Below are 24,467 nucleotides of genomic sequence, written 5' to 3'. Positions count from 1 at the left end.
CCAGCAAGCAGTGCCATATTTGAGATTCCATTAGCTCAGCTCTGGGCTCTCTATTCTGTTCCATGGATCTATATGTCTGTTCTTATGCCAGTACCTGACTGTCTTGATCACAGTGGTTTTGTACTATAGTTTGATGTCAGGTATTGTGATTCATCCTACTGTGTTCTTCTTCCCCAAGATTGCTGTGGCTATTCGGGCCTTTTTTGGTTCCACATAAATTTTTGAAGTGTTTGTTCTAGGTCTGTGAAATATGTCATTGGTATTTTAATAGGGATTGCATTGCTTTGGGTAGTGTGGACATTTTAATGATGTTGATTCTCCCCATGCATAAGCATGGTATATGCTTCCATTTATTTGTATCTTTCTTAATTTCTATCTTCAATGTTATGTAGTTTTCTGAGTACAGGTCTTTTACTTCTGTGGTCAAGTTTATTCTTAGGAAATTTATTTTTCTTGTTGCTATAGTAAATGGGATTTTTTTTCTAGTTTCTATCTCTGATATTTTATTGTTGGTGTACAGAAATGCCTTCAATTTCTGAGTATTGACTTTGTACCCTGCTGTTTTGCCAAATTCACTTATTAGGTTGAGTAGTTTTTTCTTGGAGTTTATAGGGTTTTCTGTGTACACTATCATGTCATCTGCAAATAATGACAGTTTTACTTTCTCTTTTCCAATTTGGATGCCTTTTATTTCTTTTTCTTGTCTGATTGCTGTGGCTAGAACTTCTAAGACTATGTTGACTAGGAGTGGGGAGAGTGGACATCCTTGTCTTGTTCCTGACCTCAGGGGGAATGCTCTCAGTTTTTGCCCATTGAGTATGATGTTGGCTTCAAGTTTCTCATATGTGGCCTTTATCGTGTTGAGGTATGCTCCCTCTATTCTCATTTTGCTGAGTGTTTTCATCATAAATGGATGTTGTACTTTATCAAATGCTTTTTCTGCATCTATTGATATGATCATGTGGTTTTTGTCATTCATTTTGTTTAGGCGGTGTATTACATTTATTGATTTGTGAATCCTTGCAATCATCCTTGCATCCCTGGGATGAATCCCACTTGATCATGGTGTATGATCTTTCTAATGTGTTGCTGGATCTGGATTGCCAATATTTTGTTGAGGATTTTAGCATCTATGTTTTTCAGCGGTATTGGTCTGCAGTTTTCTTTCTTTGTTGTGTCTTGACCTGATTTTGAAATTAGAGTAATACTGGCTTCATAGAAAAAGTTTGGGAATAGTCCCTCTTCCTGGATTATTTGGAATAGTTTGAGAAGGGTAGGAATTAGTTCTTCTTGGATTATTTGGAATAGTTTGAGAAGGGTAGGAGTTAGTTCTTCCCTAAATATTTTGTAAAATTTATCTGTGAAGCCATCCGGTCCAGGGCTTTTGTGTGCTGTTTATTTATTTATTTATTTATTTATTTATTTATTTATTTATTTATTTATTTATTGCTATTTCAATTTCACTCTTTGTTATCAGTCTGTTCAGGCTTTCTACTTCTTGATTCAGTTTTGGAAGATTATATATTTTCAGAAATCTGTCCATTTGATTTGGGTTGTCAAGTTTCTTGTCACACTGTTGTTTGTAGTAATCTCTTACAATCCATTGTCATTGTTTCTCCTCTTTTGTTTCTGATTTTGCTTATTTGGGTCCTCTCTTTTTTTCTTGATGAGCCTGGCTAAAGACTTGTCAATTTTGTTTATCTTTTCAAAGAACCAGCTCCTACTTTTGTTGATGTTTTGAATTGTTTGTTTAGTCTCTATGTCATTTAATTATGCTTAGATCTTGATGATTTCCTTCCTCCTACTCGCCCTGGGCTTTGTTTGATGTTGTTGTTCTAATTCTTGTAGCTGTAGGGTTACATTTTTTATTTGAGATGCTTCTATCCTCTTCAGGTAGGCCTGTATTGCTATGAACTTTCCTCTTAGGACTGCTTTTGCTGTGTCCCATAGGTTTTGGACTGTTGTGTGTTCATTATCATTAGTTTCGAGAAACTTCTTGATTCCTTCTTTGATGTTGTTGTTAACCCATTCATTATTTAATATCATGTTATTCATTCTCCATGAGTTTGAATGTCTTTGATTTTTTTTTATTTGAAGTTGATTTTAAGTTTCAAGACATTGTGGACTGAGAAGATGCTTGATGTAATTTTAATTTTCTTGAATTTTTTGAGGCTTGTCTTGTGTCCTACTATGTGGTCTATCTTTGAAAATTTCATGCCCACCTGAAAGGAATATATATTTTGCCTCTTTGGGGTGGAAAGTTCTATATATATATCAATTAAGTCCTTTTTATCTAATGTGTTGTTCAATGCCTCAATATCCTTGGTATTTCTTTACTTTGAAGATCTGTCTATTCTAGATAATGGGGTGTTAAAGTCCCCTACTATGAGTGTGTTGCTGTTGATATCCTTCTTGTAGTTTTCTAGTATTTTCCTTATATATTTGGGTGCTCCTATGTTGGGTGCATATATGTTTACCAGGATTATATTTTCTTGATGGATTGTTCCCTTAAGTATTATGAAATGTTCTTCTTTGTCTCTCTTTTTGGCCTTTGTTGTGAAATCCATTTTCTCTGATATAAGTATTGCTACCCCTGATTTTTTTTCATGTTCATTTGCTTGGAATACTTTTTTCCATCCCTTCATTTTCAGTCTGTGTAAATCTTTTGTTTTGAGGTGTGTCTCTTGTAGACAGCATCTATGTGGGTCATGTTTTTGTACCCATTCTGCTACCCTATGTCTTTTGATTGGAACATTTAATCCATTTACATTTAAGGTTGTTATTGACAGGTATTTATTCATTTCCTTTTGTACCTGTGTTCCTCTCCCTTTCTCTTTCTTTTCTTTTTCTTAAAGCATTCCCTTTAACATCTCTTGCAATACTGGCTTGGTGAAGATGTGTTCTTTTAGTCTTCCTTTGTCTGGGAAACTCCTTATTTCACCTTCCATTTTTTTTTTGTTTGTTTGTTTTTTTCTGTAGCTGTAGCATTTTAATTTCTTCAGGGTCTCAGATGTTCAAGTCCTAGGAATCTGAGTCCCCAGTTCCTCTGGAGACTCAGACATCAGGAATTCAGATTCCCCAGCCCAGAGGTCAACGAAAAAAAGACAACTTCTCTTGGAGCCAGGCCTCAGTGAGGTCATCAGTGGTGCGGATTTCAAACACCTTTGTGAGCTCTGTGGTTTTTACCAGCTTGTTTTTACTCCCTGCATACATCATCTGTTGTTCCGGTTTGCAGCCCACAGGGCTGAAGAAGATGAAACACAAGGGGTAGGATACTCGGCCGTCTGCATGCATGTACTTGTAGCTATAAACCACGAACCTTGGCTGTCTCTCTGGCAACTCCATTTTTAGTTCCTCTGGAGAAATGTTCTGAAATTTTTCCTCCAGCACCACCATCTGTCAATCTTTGTCCACCTTCATTATTATGGCTGCATTGTCTGTCTCTTTTCGAAAGCGAAATTTTCTCAGCTTTTCCTTTAGCTCTGGGTCTACCTTGCACACCACCAGGGCAAAGGGAGTCAGACATGATTTTTCTGTCCATAGGCCTCTTCTTTGCTCAGTTCCACTGTCTTCTCTCACCTTCCATTTTCAATGAGAGCCTTTCTGTGTAGAGTAGCCTTGGTTGTAGGCCTTTGCTTTTCATTGCTTGAAATATTTTTGCCATTCCCTTCTGGCTTGTAGTGTTTCTGTTGAGAAATCAGTTGTTAGCATTATTGGAGCTCCCTTGTATGTTATTTGCTGTTTTTCTCTTGCTGCTTTTAGGATTCTCTCTTTGTCTTTGAATGTTGCCATTTTTATTATGATGTGCTTTTGAGTGGGCCTGTTGGGGTTCATCTTCATTGGGACCCTCTGTATTTCCTGGACTTGCATGACTTTTTTTCTCATCAAGTTAGGAAAATTTTCTGTCATTACCTTTCAATCATGCTCCTCTTCTCCTGCTTGTATCCCTATGACATGAATATTTTTTCATCTCATGTTGTCCTGCATTTCTCTTAAACTCTATTCATTCTTTTTTAACCTTTTTTCATTTTGTTTTATTGTCTGGGAATTATTTTCTACATTGTCCTTCAGCTCACTGATCCAACCCTCTGCTTCTTTTAGCCTGATTTTTATTGATTCTACTGTGTTCTTCAGTTCAGAGATCATATTCTTCATTTCTTCCTGGTTCTTATTGATAGTTTCTATGTCCTTTTTTATGCTGGTGTATTTCTCCGTAAGTTTCTTGTAGCTTCCCTGGGGTTCTTTGTAATTCCTCTGGAGTTTGTTTTAGTTTTCTCTGCGTTTGTCAAGTTCATTTAGCTTCCTTACAACCGCCTTTTGAATCCCATGTCTGATATTTGGCTTACCTCTGTTTCATCTAGCTCTCTTTCTGGGGATTCCTCTTTTCCTCTCATTGGGAGGTTGTTTCTGTGTCTTCCCATGTTGGATGCTTCTTGTTTGTTTTTGTTTCTTAGATTTGTCTGCTTTGATTTTTGCCTTTGTGGTATGAGATTCTGTATAGGAGACCTGGAGGATTCAGCGATGCAGTCTCTTTGATCTCCTGAGCTTGATGCTCTTGGGATGCCCTTTGTGCTGTTTGTTTAAGCTGTCTGGTTGTACTTCAGTTACTCTTTGGTGGAACCTTCCCTCTGCCTAGTTGATTGAGAGTCACTCTGCTCATCTTGCCTTGAGTTCTTTTGTGGAGATGCTGTTAAAACATAAACACATAACCCAGGCAAGAAACCCACACCCTCCAAAATATCCCTCACCAACAATCACACTATCAGCAGCAAAGGAGCCGGTATTAATATACATGGAAAGGGGTTAAGACTATTATACTATATGAAAAACAGATAAGAGTTGTTTTACCTTTAAGAAAGATGATTTTTGAGAGGGAAGATGGTAGAATAATAATAGTAGCAAGTAGGGTCAAGGCTGTGCGAGACAGTAAGTAATATTTACATTATATGTTGAAAAAGGGAGGGAAGAATGCAGAATGAAGTGAGAAAGTGGATGTGTATAGTATTAGGTTTATATAGCAGTTATATGCTATATATTTAGTGTGAGAGGGAGGATAAACAAAACAGACAAAATTAAGAAGAACAGGAGGGAGGGAAGGTAGGAAACAGATTAAAGAAAGAGTTTTTCCCTAGTATAACCTTTGGGCGCTGACTTCTTTTTCTGAATCTGCCCCTGGTCAAAATTCCATGAGTTTCAAATCCTTTTTGGCTGTCTGTCTGTGAGGAGATGTAGCTGGATTCTGGGGCTGCTATTCTCTCACTTATGAGGCTGCCACTGTGAGCACTGCCCCCCCACCCCCCAGGTCCGGTGGCACACTCCAGCCCTCCTCAGGGTTGTCTAGCAATGCTGTTCTTCTGGTGAGCCAGTGTACATGCCCATAGTCCCTGCCCAACCTCTGTTCCTCCTCCACAAAAAGTCTCTGTGTTGCCTCCCAGCTGCAGCACCGGCCTGTGTCCCTGCCTGGCAGAGCCTTGTTGTACGCCTGCATGTGCCACTTGCCTGCCTGGGGTCCCTACTGAGTGTGGGGTTCTGCCACAGCTTTTCCATATGGGCTATTCTCTATGGCTCAGTTCTGCATTTTTGTTTGGTGGAGCCTGGATGTGAGCACCCAGGGTGCAGTGTTGCCAGCCCAGGGTTGCCAGCCCAGGGAGTCCCTGCCTAGACTCAGTTCATACAGTTTCTCACAGGCCGGCCTGTTTACTGTCTTTCCACAACTCTGGCTCTTTTAACCAAACCTTCTTACTGACTTCCTCTGGGACTTTGCTAGTCGGGGCATCTATGGCAGGGGGAAGCCTCCAAGCAGATCCTGGCTAATGAGCTGGTCAGTATCTTCCCCTTTCAGGTATGGGGTGGCAGAGGTGCCAGCTGGAAAGTCCAGCGACTCCACTTGGAGAGTGTGGGCCAAGCTTTCTGTCCTCTTTGACACTGTTCCCACACTCCCGTCCCTGTCTTCCCTCACTCACTCCACTCTGTGTTTGCACTCCAAGTCCTTCCGCGATGGGAGCAAGCAGACAACACTGCTACCTACTCCACTGCTATCTTCTTCTCCCAATTATGTTTCTTAATCCCTGCACCATTTCTCCATTTCTCCCCCTTCCCCTTCCCAGCTGATAACCCTCTGAATGATCCCTGTATCTATGATTCTGTTCCTATTCTAGTTTGCTTAGTTGGATTTTGTTGTTATTTTTTAGATTCAGTTGATGATAGTTGTGAGTTTGTTGTCATTTTGATGTTCATAATTTTGATCTTCTTTTTCTTAAGTAAGTCCCTTTGACATTTCATATAATAATGGCTTGGTGATGATGAACTCCTTTAGCTTTACCTTGTCTTGGAAGCACTTTATCTGCCCTTCCATTCTAAATGATAACTTTGCTGAACAGAGTAATCTTGATTGTAGGTCCTTGCTTTCCATCACATTGTATACTTCTTGCCAGTCCCTCCTTGCCTACAAAGTGTCTTTTTAGAAATCAGCTGATAGTCTTATAAGCAGCCCTTTGTAGGTAACTCTCTGCTTTTCTCTTGTTTATTTTAAGATTTTTATCTTTCACCCTTGGCATTTTAATTATGATGTGTCTTTGTGTGGTCATCCTTGGGTCCAGCTTGTTTGGGACTCTCTGTGCTTCCTGGACTTGTATGTCTATTTCCTTTGCCAACTTTGGGAAATTTTCCTTCATTATTTCTTCACACAAGCTTTCAATTTCTTGCTTTTCCTCCTCTCCTTCTGGCACCCCTATGATTCGGATGTTGGCACATTTAAAGTTGTCCCAGAGGTTCCTAAGCCTCCCCTGATTTTTTTTCAATTCTTGTTTTCTCATTCTGTGCTGGTTGACTGTTTTTTTTTTTTTTTTTTTTTCATTATGTTCCAAATCATTAATTCGAACCCTGATTTCCTTCCTTCACCATTGGTTTTGTGTGGACTTTCCTTTGTTTCATTTAGCATAGCTTTCACTTCTTCTTGTATGCATTTGACATACTTAAGCATATCTTTTAAGTCTGTGAGCATCTTTCTCACCAGCGTTTTGAACTCATTGTCTGTTAGGTTGGTTATCTGCTCATTTGTTAGGTTGGCTATTTCCTCGTCACTTAATTCTCTCACTGGAACCTTGATCTGTTCCCCTTTTTAGCCATATCTCTCTGTCTCCTCATCTTGATAGGCTCCTGTGTTTGTTTGTCTCTGTGTTAGGTAGAGCTGTTGTATCTGTTATGTTGTGTGCTGTATGTGGGAGAGGGGACTGAGAGGGAACAATGGCGCTTCCTCAGCACTCGCCCCTTTTCCAGGCATTCCTCCCACTTCCATATGGGACTGATACCTCTCTAGCTGTTGCCCTGGCTGTTTTTCCCGGAGTGGGTGGATCTTCGGATGTTCTAGGACCATGGGGTCGCTTTAAACAAGCAGACTCTGCTGATAGACCAGCAGTTTCTTCCTCCGCCCCAACCATGCTGGTTTGCACAGTCAGAAGCAATGAGGCTTTATTTTCCCTGGCGCTGGGACTGTGAGCTGTACAGTCTAGTCTGGTGCTGCGACCGCTCCCCAGATGTCCTTCCCTAGTTTTTTAAGCATGTGACTCGCTTTCCACCAGCCTGCTGCTGCCACCACCACACCGCACCCTCTCCATCATGACTCCACCCCTTCTACCTGTCTGGATGAGTATTTCTTCTTTATTTCTTTGTTGGACTTCCATGAAGCTTCATTTTTTGGAACTTCTGGTTGTCTCTAGTTTTGAGGTAGCTGTGGAGGGAGACGCAGCATATCTGTCTAGGCCTCCATCTTGGCTGAACGTCCTGTTTTTTAAGTTTTAATTGTTATTTATTGATTTCCCACTTTGGGAAAGAAGGGTTTAACACTTCTGTTGTACACACACACACACACACACACACATACACACACTTCTCTTCCAATCTTCCCATATAGTACATCATAAATTTTGGTTAGATATTTAAATTTTATATTGTTATTCACAGTTAAGTCAGATGATGAATATGATTATAAACAATTGCATTTCTTTTCTTATACAATTTTTTTTGTTTCCCTGCAGGTAATAACTGTATTGCTTTGATGTTTGCTCAGTTTTCTTCCTAGGATCACCAACTAATTCATCCCCAAATCTTTACAAAAACTATAAATGTCCTTTTATTACACTTGAACACACCTATTAAGCACTCATTTCATGGAAATCATTTTTCCTGGAGTTCTCCATCCTCTTATTCCAAACTGGATTAGTGCTCTTTAGACCTACTATGTAACCAAATTCCTGGGACCTTACCTCCTTTCTCCATTATCCTGAGATAGTCTTCCCCTCCCTCTGGTAATGGATTCCCTATTTCTTGGACCATGTCTTCTTTCTACTCACTTTATGTCCTCATTTTGGAGAAGCAAATTCTTCAGTAGTGTTTTCTAAAAAAAAAAAAAAGAAAAATAGCTTTTGTTTTGAGACACTGAATATCTGAAAACATCTTTATTCTGCTTTTACATTTGATTTATAACTTGACTGGGTATAGACTAGCAGGTCAGAAATAGTTTCTCCCATATTTTAAAACATTATTCTATGTCTTCTAGCTTCCAGTGTTGCTGTTATAGTCAGGTGTAACTCTGATTTTCAAAAATTCTGAGGTGAACTTTTTTTCTTTATTATTTTTAAATCACTGTAAATGTTAAACATGTCCTCCTTAACTCTAGTGTCTGGAGATTTCAGTTATGTGTTTTGATGTAAGTCTCTTTTTATTTATTGTGATGAATTGTCAGTGGACCCTTTCAAACAGGATACTCATCTCCTAGTCTTAAATAGTTAAGACACATTTCTTTAAATATTTTCTAATATGCTCTAGAGTCACAAGTTCCAAAGTCACATTCATATTTGTTTTATTTCTTAATATAATTACTGCTTGAAATCATTTTAAGGAGATACAGAGGCTAAAGTTAGGAGAATAAAAAAGTCATTTCTCACTAAAGATTGCAATACTGAATTTTCTGTAACAAGTTTGTTCAATCTGTTATAACACAAGGTCTTTCCCAGGTATGAGGAATAAACAAACTAACAATTCCTGATTTAAGATATGTAATAAATAAGGTCTATCCTGATTTCTAACATAGATATATAGATAGGAAATTCCTTTTCAACTAAAAATGGAGGACATGCACAAGTAGCTTGAATGTTCCTGAGTGAGAACAGAATGTCATTGGATTTATTTCTCAGTTTCTTGATACAATATTCAATTTTAGCAATGAATAAGGATCAGTCATGCTAAGATAGAGGAATGATTAGATTTGCATTTGGAATTGTGGTGAATGTTATTTATCCAGAATATGCATTAATTTAATCCTTGGAAAGATGTTGATATTTACTTTACAAATCATTTATTATTGCCAGTTTTCATCATTGTTTCTTTCTGGAACTATGAAAGAAAAAAATAATGAAAAAGACAAATTAATGGTTAGTACATTTAGCAAATACTCTCACTAATCACACTTATGAAGTCAGTTCTATTGAAACTCAACCTCTTTTATTGGACATCTTTAGGAAATTATGAATTCCACAGAGAAACTTATACATACACCATTATTTTCATTTTACCAATTTTATGAAAATATTCCTCACATATATTATTTAGTTGGCTAACTTAAACCAAGACCATACTTTTAACAGAATCTGTTCAATATTTATCTCCTACTTAGTCGACAAGAACTATGTACATTTTTCTTGGTGAGTCAGGATCATCATTCCACTTAAGTTAGTTTTGCTTTTAGGTGTCAAAAAGCTGTGTAGTGCAATTGGCTCTAAATTCAATACTTTGAAAAAATTATAGTTATTGTAACAAGCCTCCTGTGACTTAGTAAGGAAAGCAAAATAACCCCATGGGGGAAAAAATAAACAGGCATATCACAGAAAAGGAGTAGCAAGTGGCTCATAAACATATGAAAAGATTCTGAATTTCTTGGTGATCAGAAATATACAAATGAAAACCACAGTGAGTTGCCACTCTATGACACCACTGTAAGAAATCCGACAAAACCAAGCTTTAGTGAGGATTTGGAGCTATAGAACTCTTACACTGCTAGTAGACGTATAAATTTGTGTAATTCTGTAGAGAACAATTTGGCATTACCCAGTAACGTTAAATCAGCAAATCCCTAAAACCCAGGAATTCCACTCCTACATGTGAACCTTGGAGGAAATCTTATACATATGTAGAAGAAGATGCATATAAGAATGTTCCTGACAATATAGTTTATAATAAAAATCCATTAGCAATTTAAGTATACATGTGATATAAAAAGATAGATGAGTTGTTGTGTACTAGATACTGCAATACCATCCAGCAGTGAAAAATTAGTATGTTACTACTATGTGTCTCAATATGGATGTGTTGAGAAAAAGGAAGTCTTAGAAGTATGCATGAAAGTATTATTTGCTTTATATAAAGTTAAAAGTTGGCAAGACTAAATATATATTTTGTAGGGATATATAAAATTTGGTCCAATGATAAAGAAAAGTAAAGAAACGACAAATTATACAGAGAGTACTTACATGGGAGGAGGGAAGGTAGGGGGTGTGATTGCAGAAGGACACATAGAGGGATTCTAAGGAATGATAAGGTTCTGTTTCTTCAGTATCATTTCACTCAATCAATATTTACTAATACCTGCTATGTACAAGAAATCAGCATGGAGAATATATTCTACAAGGAAAGACAAAAGGTAAGCAATGATGTAATAAATTATTAAATTATTATTATATTAGGTGATAAGTTCTAAGGGAAAAAATAAGGTTGATGGGGTTAAGACAAATCAGAGTGGGTATATAAGTTATGATGGGGGAACTCAAGAGTTAAAACTTTTTAGTTTTAGCTATAGTTAATAGACTTAGTGATTAATACATGTAGGAAGCTGTTGTCCTGGAAACTGGGACATTACATGCTAAGTCAGGACCTACCCTTACTCCAGGAGTCCTGCAAGCAATTCAGCCCAGGAAGACTGCAAGAGATCAAGATAGTATCTGAGCCATTGTGCTCCAGGGAGGGAATGTTAGCCACCTACCAGGATGCAGGTGAGAAATCGCTGGTCAGTACATAAAGGGATGCTAGGAAAGTCTCCAGACTCCAAGTTCTATCTCTTTAACTCTTTCCCTGGATTCCAAACCACTTACCTATTTTTTCCTGAATTCCAAACCCCTTACCTACCCTTTTTCTTATAAAAAATGTTGGCTGGAGATGAGATGTTAAGATGGATCTTAGGGTACATAACCCACCACCTTCTCAGATCACCAGCATCTGAAAAAAACACCCATAAAGATTCAATCCTTGTCTCTACTTATTGGTTCTGGTGGTGACAGGCAACACAAATACTGACTTTTCCAGTTGCTGTTACAGAATTAAATGGGATGAAAGGGATAGGCTTTATTGAGAAGGTGACATTTGAGCCAAAAATGGAAGGGGATAAGAGAATAAGTCACATGGATACCTGTGGGAGTAACATTTTAGACAATGGGAATAAGCCAGTACAGTGGTCTTAATATGGCAATGTGCCTAGTGCCTTTGACAAAAAATGGGGAGGGCATTGCAGGTGAAACAAAATAAGCGATACAGTCGGAGAGGTAGAGGTGTTAGTAGAGCTTTATAAGGCATTACATCCTAAGTTAGGAATGAGCAAACTTTTTCTGTAAAGGGTGAAATAGTAAATATTTTAGGTTTTTGGGTCATAGGGTCTCCATTGCAAATACTCAACTCAGCTATTGTAACATGAAAATTGGTATAAACAGTGTTTAATGAATGGACATTATTGCATCCCAATAAAAATTTAAAAAGCAATATATGGAAAGTGGATTTGACCAGCAGGCTGCAACTTGTCAACCCTTGTGCTAGGTGACATGGGTAGACATTGCAGGGTTTTTAAAAAATATTTTATTTTATTTTTAGAGAGAGGGGAAGGGAGGGAGCAAGAGGGAAATGTCAATGTGAGAGAGAAACATCAATCAGTTGCCTCTCGTATACACCAACCACCACCCCACCACCCTACCCCGACTGGGAACCAAACCCACAGCCTGGGCATGTGTCCTGACTGGAATTAAACTGGTGACCTTTTGCTTTGTGGAATGATACCCAACCAACTGAGCCACACCGGTCAGAGTGCCATTGCAGGTTTTTGAACAGAAGGGCAGCATGTTCTGATTTAGTCCTTTCAAAGGATCATTTTGGCATTGTGTTAAGAAAAGATTGTAGAGTGTGTCAAATGTGAAGCAGTAATCCTCTTGTAATAATCAGGCAAGATATGGTAGTAGCTTTAATCTTGATGGTACAATTAAGGTACAGAGAAGGATTCCATTTCTCTGCTTTTGAAATTAGCAGAAACTAGATTTGCCAATAGATTGATTGGATATGGGTGTGAGAAAAAAGAGTCAAGAATGATTGTTAAGTTTATAGCTTGAGCATCATTTAAGGAGAGCAACACCCTTTGTAATTACACCCTTTTAAAAATTATATATTGTTTTATATACTTTTATGTCTGTTATATTTAACATTTTTAAAGAGAACAATTTGCATTCAGTCTAGTGTTTTATTCACTACCCTGACTAACCAAATCTTACCTTTTTATCCTATTTTACTAAATATTCTGCTTTCCCTCCCCTTACTGCATTTTCCCCCCAAGCATATGAGCTTCCAGAAATAGCACAAAATGACTACAGTGACTTAGGAGAGAAAGAAGCAAAATGTCTAGAATAAATGGAAATTTAAGATTCAAGAGGAGCACTGCAATTTTTTCACCCACCATTCTGCTAAAACTAGTCTCCCTTTCCTTAAGGAACATCAGCACTTAAGAAAAGGAGAGAGGGGAAGGAATGTTGAAGGAAGGGTTGCCATAGAGAAAAGGAAGAAGAGGAGGAAAGATAGGAAACTCAGAGGACTGCTGGCTCTGTTGAGGTGACACCAAAAAAATATCTGTAATTGGCAAGAAGAGATTTTCTGTTAGATAAATTTCATTTCCAGTGTCACAAAAAGGATAAGAGAAAAAAGTAGGAGGGAAGAAAAACAAGATCCATTACTGGGACCCTGTGCTACAGTTCCTGTAGTGTAGTATATTCAGCAGGGCTTTTGGCAATTGTGGTGAATCCATTTACAGTGAAATGACATCAGAGGGAGAGGCAAAGAATTGGAGTTCTCAGTATCATTCAAAGGAAGCAGGAGGAACAACGTGCTTTATAGAGGTTCAAAAGATTTGTACAGATCTTGGAATTTTAAGGAAAGGAAATCCTGATTAGGAATGAAAATGATTCTTGCTCTCATAGGAATTTATAATTAATTTAGAGGGACAAGACAAATACACATAAAAGCAGAGGAGTTAAGGAGGTGGGTAGAAATATAGAATTACCCAGGCAGTCTATTCGCCTCGAGCATTGGTGCTATGGTGTGGGCTGTTTCTAAATTCCAGCCCCTCTTGAAGCTCCTGAGGCTGAGCGCCAGCCTTCCAGCCCCCTCCTACATTTTATCTCAGGAATCAACCTCATCCAGTCTTAGCATCTAGGATGTTCTGAGAGTCAGAGCTCACCATGGGCGGAGATTCCAGACCAGACAGAGATCTGAGAGGAACTAAAGATGTCTTCATATGACACACTCCAGACAAAAATAGATACAAACGTGGAAGATTTAAACAAAGGCAGAAAACATGTATGGGAATCCAGAGGAGAAAGGTCTCCAAGGAAACGGGGCGAGTACAGACAGATCCAAGCATACAGAACGGGGTTGATGAGAGTGAACACAATTAGGTCAGGATCATACGGGAGGTGAGAGTGGGAACTGAAAGACTGTTGAACATCTGCTGGTATTTGCAACTTGATTTTATGGTTTTGTGTGGGTGTGTTAGCCTGGTTTTAAAGTATCGGGGTGGGGCAGCCACTTGGCACACACTGGAACCACATGGACCTCCAGTGGTGGAGCTGAGAGACGAGGCTGGAACAGGACTTGTGGGACTACTCACTCCCTGGGCCTGTGCAACAGAAGCAGGTGAAGACATTGAAAACAGGAAGCATAAGAAAAAATGGAAAAGGAGTATCTGGTGTAACTTTATGAATATGGGTCCTGACTCTGTGTTCCAACTTCTCCACTTACTAGCTGTATGATTTTGTGCAAATAATATAAAGTTTCTGAGTCTAAATGTCCCCATCTTTGACTGAGATTACAATAATCAACTCATAGTTATTGACATGATTACTTATAATAATATTACATACAAATATACAGTATATGAAAAAATATATGTGAATTACATATATGAAGTGACTTGCATAACAGTTAGTATATTATAGTGCTCAATAATGGTAGTTAGTTCTCTACCTCTTTTCACCATCATATTCCATACAAATGATTAGGTTAGTGAGTAACTGATTATTTATGGAAAGGCATTATTTGTATAAAAATATAATGTAACAATGGACTATAGTTAATAATAATGCATTAATATTAGTTCATCAATTATAACAAATGTACCACTAGTACAAGATGTTAATAATAGGTGAAACTGAGTGTGAGGGGAATAGGAGGTGTATGGGAACTCTGTACTTTCCACTCAGTTTTTCTGTAAATGTACAAGGCAGTATAGGTGAAGAGGAAGAAGTAGAAGTTATGGTCTCTGCTCTCTAAAACTTCTCAGTTATTTTAAGTTATAGGTTTATAAAAGGGAAAAGATAGTTCATGGGGGCAAGGCATAACTTTTTAAGAGTTTAAGCCAGTCTTTCTCAACAGCAGTACTATCATTATCTTGATAATTGTTTGTTATCAGAGCTGTCCAGTGCATTGCAGGAGGTTTATGAAATGTCTTCAGATTTTGCCATGCATCACCTGAGAGGCAAAATTGCTCCTGGATGAGAATTGTTTAGTAATACAAGAAATTCTCTTCTTTCATCCCAACCTCACACTGAGCCATCAGCAAGTCCTATGTTATCTTCTCCTTGCTTATCTTGGATCTTATTTTCTACCATCAGCTGTGCCCTGAGATTGTTCTACCACTGCAAAGCCACCATCATCTCTTGTCTAAACTGCAGTGATCCAGGGCTAAATCACCCTACCCGCTCTTGCTGCTTGTGCACTATAGTAGTCCCTCTCTATATCGAGGTTCACTTATCACAGCCTCACTGTATCGCGGGACTTTAAAAAATATATTTAATTATTTATCACGGATTTTTCACTATATTGTGGGATTTTGCAGTACTGTATATGTATTTATATGTGTAGTATTTATGATTTTAATGATTTTTGCCTAAAATTTTTCAAAACATAAAATAAATGATTCTAACATTAAAAGAATATTAAATCGAAATAAAATACTGAACAATGTTTACAGTATGTATTTTTTTTTGCAGACAAACACATACATTACGCTGAAAATGAGATGTATGCTTGAGCTTGTTTGCCTACATGAGATGGTACACAGCACATGACTGGCTGATTGATGGAAGGCGACCAACCAGAGCATTGTCTTGTGTACACTGGGCGCTGACTGACTCAGTAACCACAGCATCAATCTGTCTGCTATCCCACACTGTGCACATACATTCAGCATCTCGCCTTGCCCACTCCATTTCTACCTCTGATCGCTGTGCATAGTTTTGCTCTGTGGTGTTGTGTTTTGTGAAATTTTCCTTAAAGACTGAATTTATTGCAAGCCCTACGATGTCACCCAAACGTTCTGCGTCTTCTAAGAATTCTGGCAGTGAACCCAAGTGCCAGAGGAAGATGCTTATCATAAGAGAGAAGATAGAATTTCTCAACATGTTGAAGGAAGAGAGAAGCTATGCATCTGTTGGCCGCCATTATGGGATCAACGAGTCTATGGTTTGCTATATAAAGAAGGACAAGAAGAATATCAGGTCTATGTCATCAGTGACTTTCAACAAAACAGCAAAGAGGGTGGTTACTTCCTCACAATAAGATCATTGTGAAGATGGAGTCTGTGTTAGCTGTGTGGATAAACAATTGCAGAAAAAAGAACATCTCACTGGATACAAACACCATCCAGATGAAGGCCAAGCAACTGTATGATCGTTAGCAGCAAAAAGGGATGATCACGACGGTGATGAGAATGAAGAAGAGGATGACAACGACGACGCTGAAGCAGGACCTTCGAGTGCTTCTCCAAACAGACCAACCCCATTCAGTGCCAGCAAGGGCTGGTTTGACAAATTTCAGAAACGCTTTATATGTATGTTGTTAAAGTTATGTCAGTTTAAGAGTGTAGAATTTGTTTAAGAACATTAGTAGTGTTTATAAAAGTGTGGAAAAGGTTAATAAGGGACTGGGAATGGTTCATAAGTGTGTGGGAAGGATTCATAAAGCCTTAAAATATATATAAATACTAAAATAAATGTAAGGTTCCTACTTCACAGATTTTCACTTATTGAGAAGGGGGGGGTGTCTAGAATGTAATACCTGCGATAAGTGAGGGAATACTATACTTCAATCCAGTCTTCTCATAGGGTCCGGTGATCATTTAAAAACATAAGTGCAAAACATATCATCCTCCTGCTTAAACTCTCTTGTGTAGAGATTCTTGACTTAGGCTGCACATTGGATTTGTAAGGGAAGCTGAAAAACAAATTCTGAGGCATCTGTCCCATTCCCAAATATTCTGATGTAATTGGGCATCAGGATGTTTTTCTAGGTTTTAATCTTGATATTTTACACTGACCTATCTTTTAGTTCATTAATTTTCTGTTCATCTGTGTTTAATATGCTATTAAATCCATATATTGTATTTTCAATTTCTGTTATAGCATTTCTTTTTAGTTCTAGAATTTTCATTTCATTCTTCTTTTCTATTTCTTAAAATGTATTCATCATAGATAGTAGAGATCTTCAATAGGTATTTCTAAGGAACTGAATTACTTGTAGGTCTGTTTTTATATTCTTTTTATTTTCAATAATTTGATTCTTTTTACTAAGTGCCAGACATTCTGTATTTAAAAATTACAGTCTCTAGATGGTGTTATCTTCCTCCAAAGAGGGTTCACATATCTCCTGGCCAACATATACATAGCCAGAAGAGCACAGTAATTCTATTGAGGGCTGCTTTTAGACTTTGTTAGGGCCAGTTTATTTCAGTTTTGCCTTCACTCTATGGTATATCTCTTATTTGTCAAGGGTAGCCTTCCTGTGATTTAACTACAAGGTATTTACCTGGGAATCAACACTTACATGGGGAATTCCACCCCCATATCCCCAACGCATGTGGCTTCTGAGGTCTCTGCTCAGTAATTCAGCCTTTGTTTGCTGCTTTTTGCTGAGTTTCTTGGAGCCTTGTCCTGTACATTCACAGCTTAGCAGTTATCCAATACTTTCAGGGAGAATTGCATGAAACATTTAGTTTCGCTTTCCTGCAGGGCTCACCTCTCTGGGATTTTGCTTTCCAAGAAAAAAACCCAGTGAGAGTATGAAGCTGTGCTTCCCTTCTTACAGGAATCATGGTCTCTCAAGTCCTACCAGAGTTGGTTGCTCTCCAAAGACTTCACACAGTTGATTTGTGTACTTTTTTTACTTTTAACTTTATTTTCAGTGGAAGTATTATTCTAATTCAAGCTGCTCTATCATGTCTGGTACCACAAGTCTCAACATGGAGGTTTTTCAAAGATTTCCAGGGGATTCTAAAGTATAGCCAAGATTGAGAATCACTGACCCTTGCAATTAGATATGACAATTTGCAACTTGGCCTGAAAGTCCCATAAATCTTAGGGACATCTCTGCCTTATTCACTGCTATGTCCATATGATCTAGAACACTGTCTGGCACATAGTCACTTGAATTGGTGAATCAACAGTATAAACATTATAAAAAGCTGTCACAAAGAAATATCCCAGTTTAAGGATAAATGGGGGGCCTAGAATGCACACAGTAACAGTTTGGGGAAATGAAGAGAACTGTAAACTATTAATAAAAAGGCTTTGAAGTAAGAATTAATTTAATATCCCATCTCTCTATGAGTCTAAACTTTAGGGTTATTTATCTGACTTAGTTGGATTTAAATGGGAAGTTAGGTCAATGGATTTATGATGGATAGAGGTGATGATGCTATAAATGTATGGGTCACTGTTAAACACTTCACTTTAAGATTAATGATCTCAGACCTTGCAAAGAAAATTACATGTGCTAATGTGAGATAATAGAAAATATATATTAGTCCCTGCCCTGGGTTTCTGGCACAGAGGCTCTGAAACTCTTCTCACTTCCTAAGTTATAAGAGCACTAGGAGCACATTTTGTTCTACTATTTGGTCTTTGACCTGGGTTCGTGACACAGGGCTCCTGAAACTCTTGTAGTTTTCTGGGTGATAGAAGGGTCTTTTGTTCCAATAAGATGACTGTGGGTAGGCTCTGGATGACTCCCAGATGAGGGCTGGTCACCAGAAGGAATAAGCCATGATTAGAAACTTGGAATTTTCAGCCTCATTCTCCATTCTCTTGAGAAGGAGTTAATGATTGATCATGCCTACATGATGAAGTCTCCATAAGAATCCAAAGCATATGGGGTTCAGAGAGCATCCAGGTTCTGAACTCACCTTCACCAGGATGCTACCATCACCCAGCTCCACAGGAGCAGTAGCTCCTGGGATTGGAACCCTCCCAGACTTTCCCACATGTGCCTCTTTATTTGGCTGTTTGTCTGTATCCTTTATAGTGTCCTTTTATAAACTGAGTTCTGTGAATTTTTCTCACAAGTTAATTGAACACAAGGAGAGGGTCATGGGGGAACCATACATTTGTAGCCACAATGTATGGAAGTTTTGGGTAACCTGATACTACTTGTAATTGGCTTCTGAAGTGGGGTGGGACTGAGCCCTTAACCTGTGGGATTGAACACTAACCCCAGGTAGATAGTGTTGGAATGAGTTAAATTGTAGGACACAAAGCTGGTGTCATGGAGAACTGCTTGGTGTGAAGAAAATCCTCCACACGTTTGTTGACCAAAAGTGTCAGAAGTCAAGTGTCCTGTTGCAAGTAAAAGGAAAAGAGGCAGGACTTAGACTTGACTGAATGTTTTTTTAAATTGTTAATAAGAAGAGTAAGAAAATTCTAAAGAACATGGTTGTCAGTTTAATAGAAAAATTGCGGCTTGGAGGAACCAGCTGGCCCAGCAATGTGAACTCAAAGCAAAGCCAGCTGTAATGGTAAAAACAAAACAAAATAAGACAAAACAAAACTTGCTGAAAGGATCTCCAAGTTTAAAGAGAGTAAAGAAAAACCAGCGTAGTATTTTCTCTCTTAATGTAGGTCCTGCCCCTTGAATTGACAATGACCTAAGAAAACAAGGGACAGTGTATTTGTCTTCAGATATCTGTAGCCTGTATTAGCCTCATACTCTTTTACATCCCTTCTTGGACTCTTGCTACCTGTCAGCTGGAGAGCTTTGCAGGTTGCTTCAGAACCATTGAGTGACTAGTAACAGGTGAGGCCAGTGAAATGTGTTAGTGGCACGTACTATTTCAATTAAGGTTGTTCACATTCCTCAGTCTAAATCCCTCCTCTTTTTTCTTCCTTGAAACTTTTAGGAAAGTCTAATGTGATCACTAACATACACATACAAAACAATATTAAAGATCAGAATGGTGCTGCCTAGCCCTTTGTAGCACTTGTTAACTGACAGCTCAAAGGTTAAACATTATGAGTAGGAGTGAAGACATGTGGTGGGGAACATGGAATTGATAGTTTTAGGATTTTAACTGTGATATGGAGGGATTCAGTAAAATGAATAGTGGGACTAATTCACATAGAACTGTGTTTCCCTGGGGTCCTTGGAAGTAGGGAAGGGTGATGAAAGGAGGGAGGACATTTCTGGTTGAAACCCAGGGATGACCCAGATCTATATAACCCTCCTCCTTTTAGAGGCCACTGCTTTAGGACCTCTATCATGGCAATAATCTGTATTGACCATATGTCATTAAAATGACAGCCATAGCCTTGAGAAACCAGAATTCAGCCCACAATAGGCAGAATACATTGCTCTGACTGAACCTAAAGACCCCTCTATTAGTTTTCTAGGGCTACTGTAACAAAGAACCATAAACCTGATGGCTTAAAATAACAACTCTAAAGTGCCCCAGTTCTGCAGGGTAGAATTCTGAAATAAAGTTGTAGGTAAATCCCTGTTTCCTTGGAAAGCTGTAGGGGAATCCTTCCTTGCTTCTTCTTAGCTTCTGGTGGTTTGCTAGCACCTTTTTCATTCCTTGGCTTGCAGTTGCATACCTCCAATAACTGCCTTCATTGTCTCACAACATTCTTTTTGTGTGTCTTTGTCTTTACATGACCATCTTATAAGAACACCAGTCATATCAGATTGGGGGCCCCTATTACTCAAGTATGACATCATCCTTTCTAATTATATTTGCAATTAACTTATTTCCAAATAGGTTCACATTCTGAGGTACTGGGTTTAGGACTTCAACATACATATTTTGGAGGGACACAATTCCACTCATAACAACCCTCATGCGAGCAACCACATTAATCACACCAGAGATAATAAGAAAGAAACTGTTTCCTCTGTGATGGAATCTAGTTGCATGTCAATATTCTACTGGGATGGAGACACATAGCTCTATGAAACATACCTCATTTTTTCTAGGGGGCTCCTTTTTTCCCCACAACTGACCCTTCTCCATTTATGGTGCCCATGATAGTAGGGCAAAGCTTTTCTAGACTGAAGGGAAATTTCTGTTGTTATTTATGTGGACTTATTGACCCATATTTAATGTTTGCTAGCACTTTCAAGGACTCAGGCTTCAGGATGAAAACCCGCTATTCTGAGTGAGCCCAATGGTGAAAATAAGAAAGTATCTCTCTTTTTCATCTGCCTTTCCAAACTGTCTGCCAAAGTCATGTCTCCATGTGAGAGAAGCCATTCACATTTCACATACCAACCAGTTGACTATGGCTCTGAGGCTATTAGAAAGAGAGATGGCAGAGAAACTGCCAGAGTTTTTTTTGTTTTTTTTTTCTGACTATCTGAAAATAAAAAGATCACTACGGTCTTTCTTAGTAAAGAGCATTTATCTCCAGAACTCCCTCACATACCTCAGTCATTGATGACTGTTTAAAGTGAGGAGGTGAGAAACAAACATTCAGTTTACAGCACTGCTCATCATCAAGATTTCCTCAAGGGCAACAGCCAGCTATTCCTGAAATGTTAGGAACAGCAGAGAAGGATATTTACCTAACAGTAGTGCTTACTTTGCATATGCCTATTTAAATTATATTGGCTGCTGTCAGGCAGCTTTAGAAGTTAAAACTATCCTTATTTCTACGCTGAAGCTAGGTAATTCAGCACAATGCAATAAAAAGAGTGTAGGGTCAGGGCTCAGAAAAATGCTTGAATTCAGTTATCTCAAATTCTGGTTGTCAACTTTGCAACTCCTGAGTCTCAGTTTCCATATTTGTAAAATGAGTAGGTCAGGTTTCTCAGACTTCAACAGCTGTGTTGTAAAGTGGTTAGTAGAGTGTGTTCTTGAAGTCCACAGTTCCTAATTTAAACCCCCTAAGTCAAGTTTCTTGAACTCACCAAGCCTCAGTTCCTTCCTTTTTCAAGGAAGAGAGGTAAAGAGGTTGGTAGACATATTTTGGCCCTCTATGATAAGAAAGTATAAATAATCATTTTGTTGATATTTGTACATCAATTAATTTATTAAAATAATTATAAGCTGAGTGATAGCTGTGGCTCTAAATATGAATATTGATTATATTCATACATGCCAAATGCATGTATAGTATACTACATAGAGAACTATTCTTAGGCTAAAAATACTGTAGAATCTTCGCATTCCAGGGAGAGAATAGGAGTTTGTTTTCTCTCTGCTTCTCTGCTTTTTGTTTCAATTGCCCTGTGTCTCAGAGATTTAGAATATGGGGCATGTTTAAGGCAAAAGTGAGCATAATGACTTTTGGAGTCTCTTCAACTCTTTTTCCTGGGTAGGATTTTCTGGAGTTTAACCAAATGTCAAATATGACATGAATGCTTTATCAGTCATTCCACCTCTCCTCCCTCCCCCATCCCCATCCCCAACTTGCCCTACCCCACAACTAACCCAAGGGCAGTTTGGAGGGGAAATAAGCTGGATGAAGGCTGATGTGGCCCTCAGATGTCCAAAGGACTGTTCCAGGACCACCTCATCTTAAATGCATCCTAGTCCATTCAGAGGGTGCTTAGGGAGTTGGGTGAAGTTTTCAAACTGCAGAGTGCCTTTGTGGGGTAGAGATGAAGCCCTTCAGGAAACTGTGGTCCAAGACAGTCCCACCTGGAATCATTCTATATAAACTCTACCAACTTGCCCTCTCACCTCCAGACTCTGCCTCCATGTTGGCCTTCTGGGACTTCCTACCTTGCCTCCTCTTGTGTTGCCTGCCTGTTTGCAGCCCCTCTGCTTGCAGGCACAAATGCCTTTTGTATAGAAAGTTGTAAAAAGGCAGCTCAGTGTCACTTGTCATTATTTTAGCAAGGAAAATCCTGGCTCTCATAGAAGCTGTGGGTTTGACTGTTTCCCAGGATTCCTCACAATCTGTTTTCTTCCACAGCTTAACGCACAACTCTCCTCTGTTCTGCCTCACTGTTACAGTCGTTAGGAGCTGTGTTGTCACAGTTGCTTTCTCCATTTTTGGTATTTGCTTAGGCTAAAATGTCAGACTTATTCTGGCATGGAACTGGCTGAAATTAGAGAGAAAGGCAGCAGAGTGGGCGAATACAGTCCCAAATCTTCAAAATTCTGCTAATGTGGCAAGTTTAATATTTCTGTGGGAGTGAATGAGCAGCCTTGCCACTGTGAGTTTAGGAAGAAGGTTAATTTTCACCTCTGAATTTGTGATCAGATTTCATTTGTGTAATGTGTTTAATTTAACTAATGGCTACTGAGCACCTACTATATGCCAAGCACAATACCAAGTTCTGGGATACAGGTTGAACAAGGAATTATCCTTCTCCCAAGGGCTTATCACCCCCCGAGACACTGACTTGAGAACATGCCAATTCAACCATGGGAAATTACAGTTCCAGCGTCATGCTTGCACTGTTGGGTAGGCTGAATCCCGAGCATACACGACTTAGAATACGACCTGCGTTCCGTTCTGCACAATGAACTACTAGGCCTTCCAAGGTGAGAGCAAGACCTCCTGGGATTTCCCAGCATTTAGGACCATACATGTGTGATAATTTCCCCTGACACCAGTATGGCACTTTAGAGTTTGTAAAACATTCTAACATTGTATAATGTGGTCAGAACAGATGCTACTATCTTTTTTATTGATAACAGCATTGAAGCTCAGATAGGTCACATTGCTCTTCCAAGGTCAGGCAATGAGGAAGAAAGTGACAGAGCCAGGACTAGAGTTAAGGTTCTTATTATTTCTCCCATTTTTCTTGATATAGTTTATTTGAATCCAATAATCTGATAATGGTAATCTAAAACTATTAATATTCTCATGTGTTCATGATGTATAGACAGAGGAAAATACTTCTTTAATAACTTGCTATTGGTGCACTGAAAATAACATCTCCACCCCCAACCCTCTTTAGTACAAGGCAAGAAATAATATTAAAAGGAAAGAATAAATAAATAAAGTGTGAGATGATATAACTTGGTGGTTAAAAATCCACTTTGGGTGAGCTGATGAATTTACTGAACTTCCATCTCTTCACCTGCCAGAATAGGAATAATATTAGTACCTATTTCATCTAGAATAAATATTCAACAAACAGTAGCTGTAATTGTCACTGTACTCATTATAATTGTAATTATACTACACAAAATAAAATCTTAAGCAGCTCTGGCTACTGAGCAAGGTCCCTCGAACCTTCTGGAGAACACTAAAAGTCAAGCCTGGGGTTCTCCAGGGCCTGTACTTGGTATTTTTTGCTTTGGAAAGATATTTGCCCAGAAACATATTGCTTTTGAGGAATTTAGGAAAGAAGAGGAGGGTGGATGTCAGGAAAGAAAAAGAAAGTTAGCAATAGCTTTTCTCAATTGGGCTAATTTCCTTTTAAAACACACTGTTGTCTCTAATGAAGTATCAGCACAATAAGTTTGGATGTTTTCTTTGCAAAAGAAATGGGTACCTTTGTACCTTTGTACAGATGTGGCTGAGCTGGAAACTGATTTGATGAGAGTTTCAGGAGCTGGGCCAAGAGTTCAGTCTCAGTCTGGTTCAAGATTCAAAAGAATATAAGTACCTCATGTTCATTGCAGCATTATTTACAGTAACCAAGATATGGAAGCAACACAGGTGTCCATCAATAGATGAGTGTATAACAAAGCTGTGGTACATACTCAGTGGATTACTACTCAACCATAAAAATGAATGAAATCTTACCTTTTGTGACAACATGGATGAACCTAGAAGGTATGCTAAAGTGAAGTAAGTCATATTATTTTGCTTATATGTGGAATCTGAAGAGCATTATAAACAAACAAAATAGAAACAGACTCATAGATAGAAAGAACAGAC

At 38.5% G+C, this 24,467-nt stretch overlaps 1 pseudogene; it reads right to left on the bottom strand.

The window, feature by feature from the left end:
* Positions 1 to 3,024: 3,024 nt before the first annotated feature.
* Positions 3,025 to 3,506, bottom strand: LOC150015202 (glia maturation factor gamma pseudogene; annotated as a pseudogene).
* Between the last annotated feature and the right edge of the window lie 20,961 nt (positions 3,507 to 24,467).

This window comes from Furipterus horrens, unplaced genomic scaffold, assembly GCF_987537825.1.
Source record: "Furipterus horrens unplaced genomic scaffold, mFurHor1.1.pri manual_scaffold_3, whole genome shotgun sequence".
Taxonomy (NCBI): domain Eukaryota; kingdom Metazoa; phylum Chordata; class Mammalia; order Chiroptera; family Furipteridae; genus Furipterus; species Furipterus horrens.
Note: the sequence above shows the minus strand (reverse complement) of the source record. Positions and strands in the feature narration are given on the sequence as shown.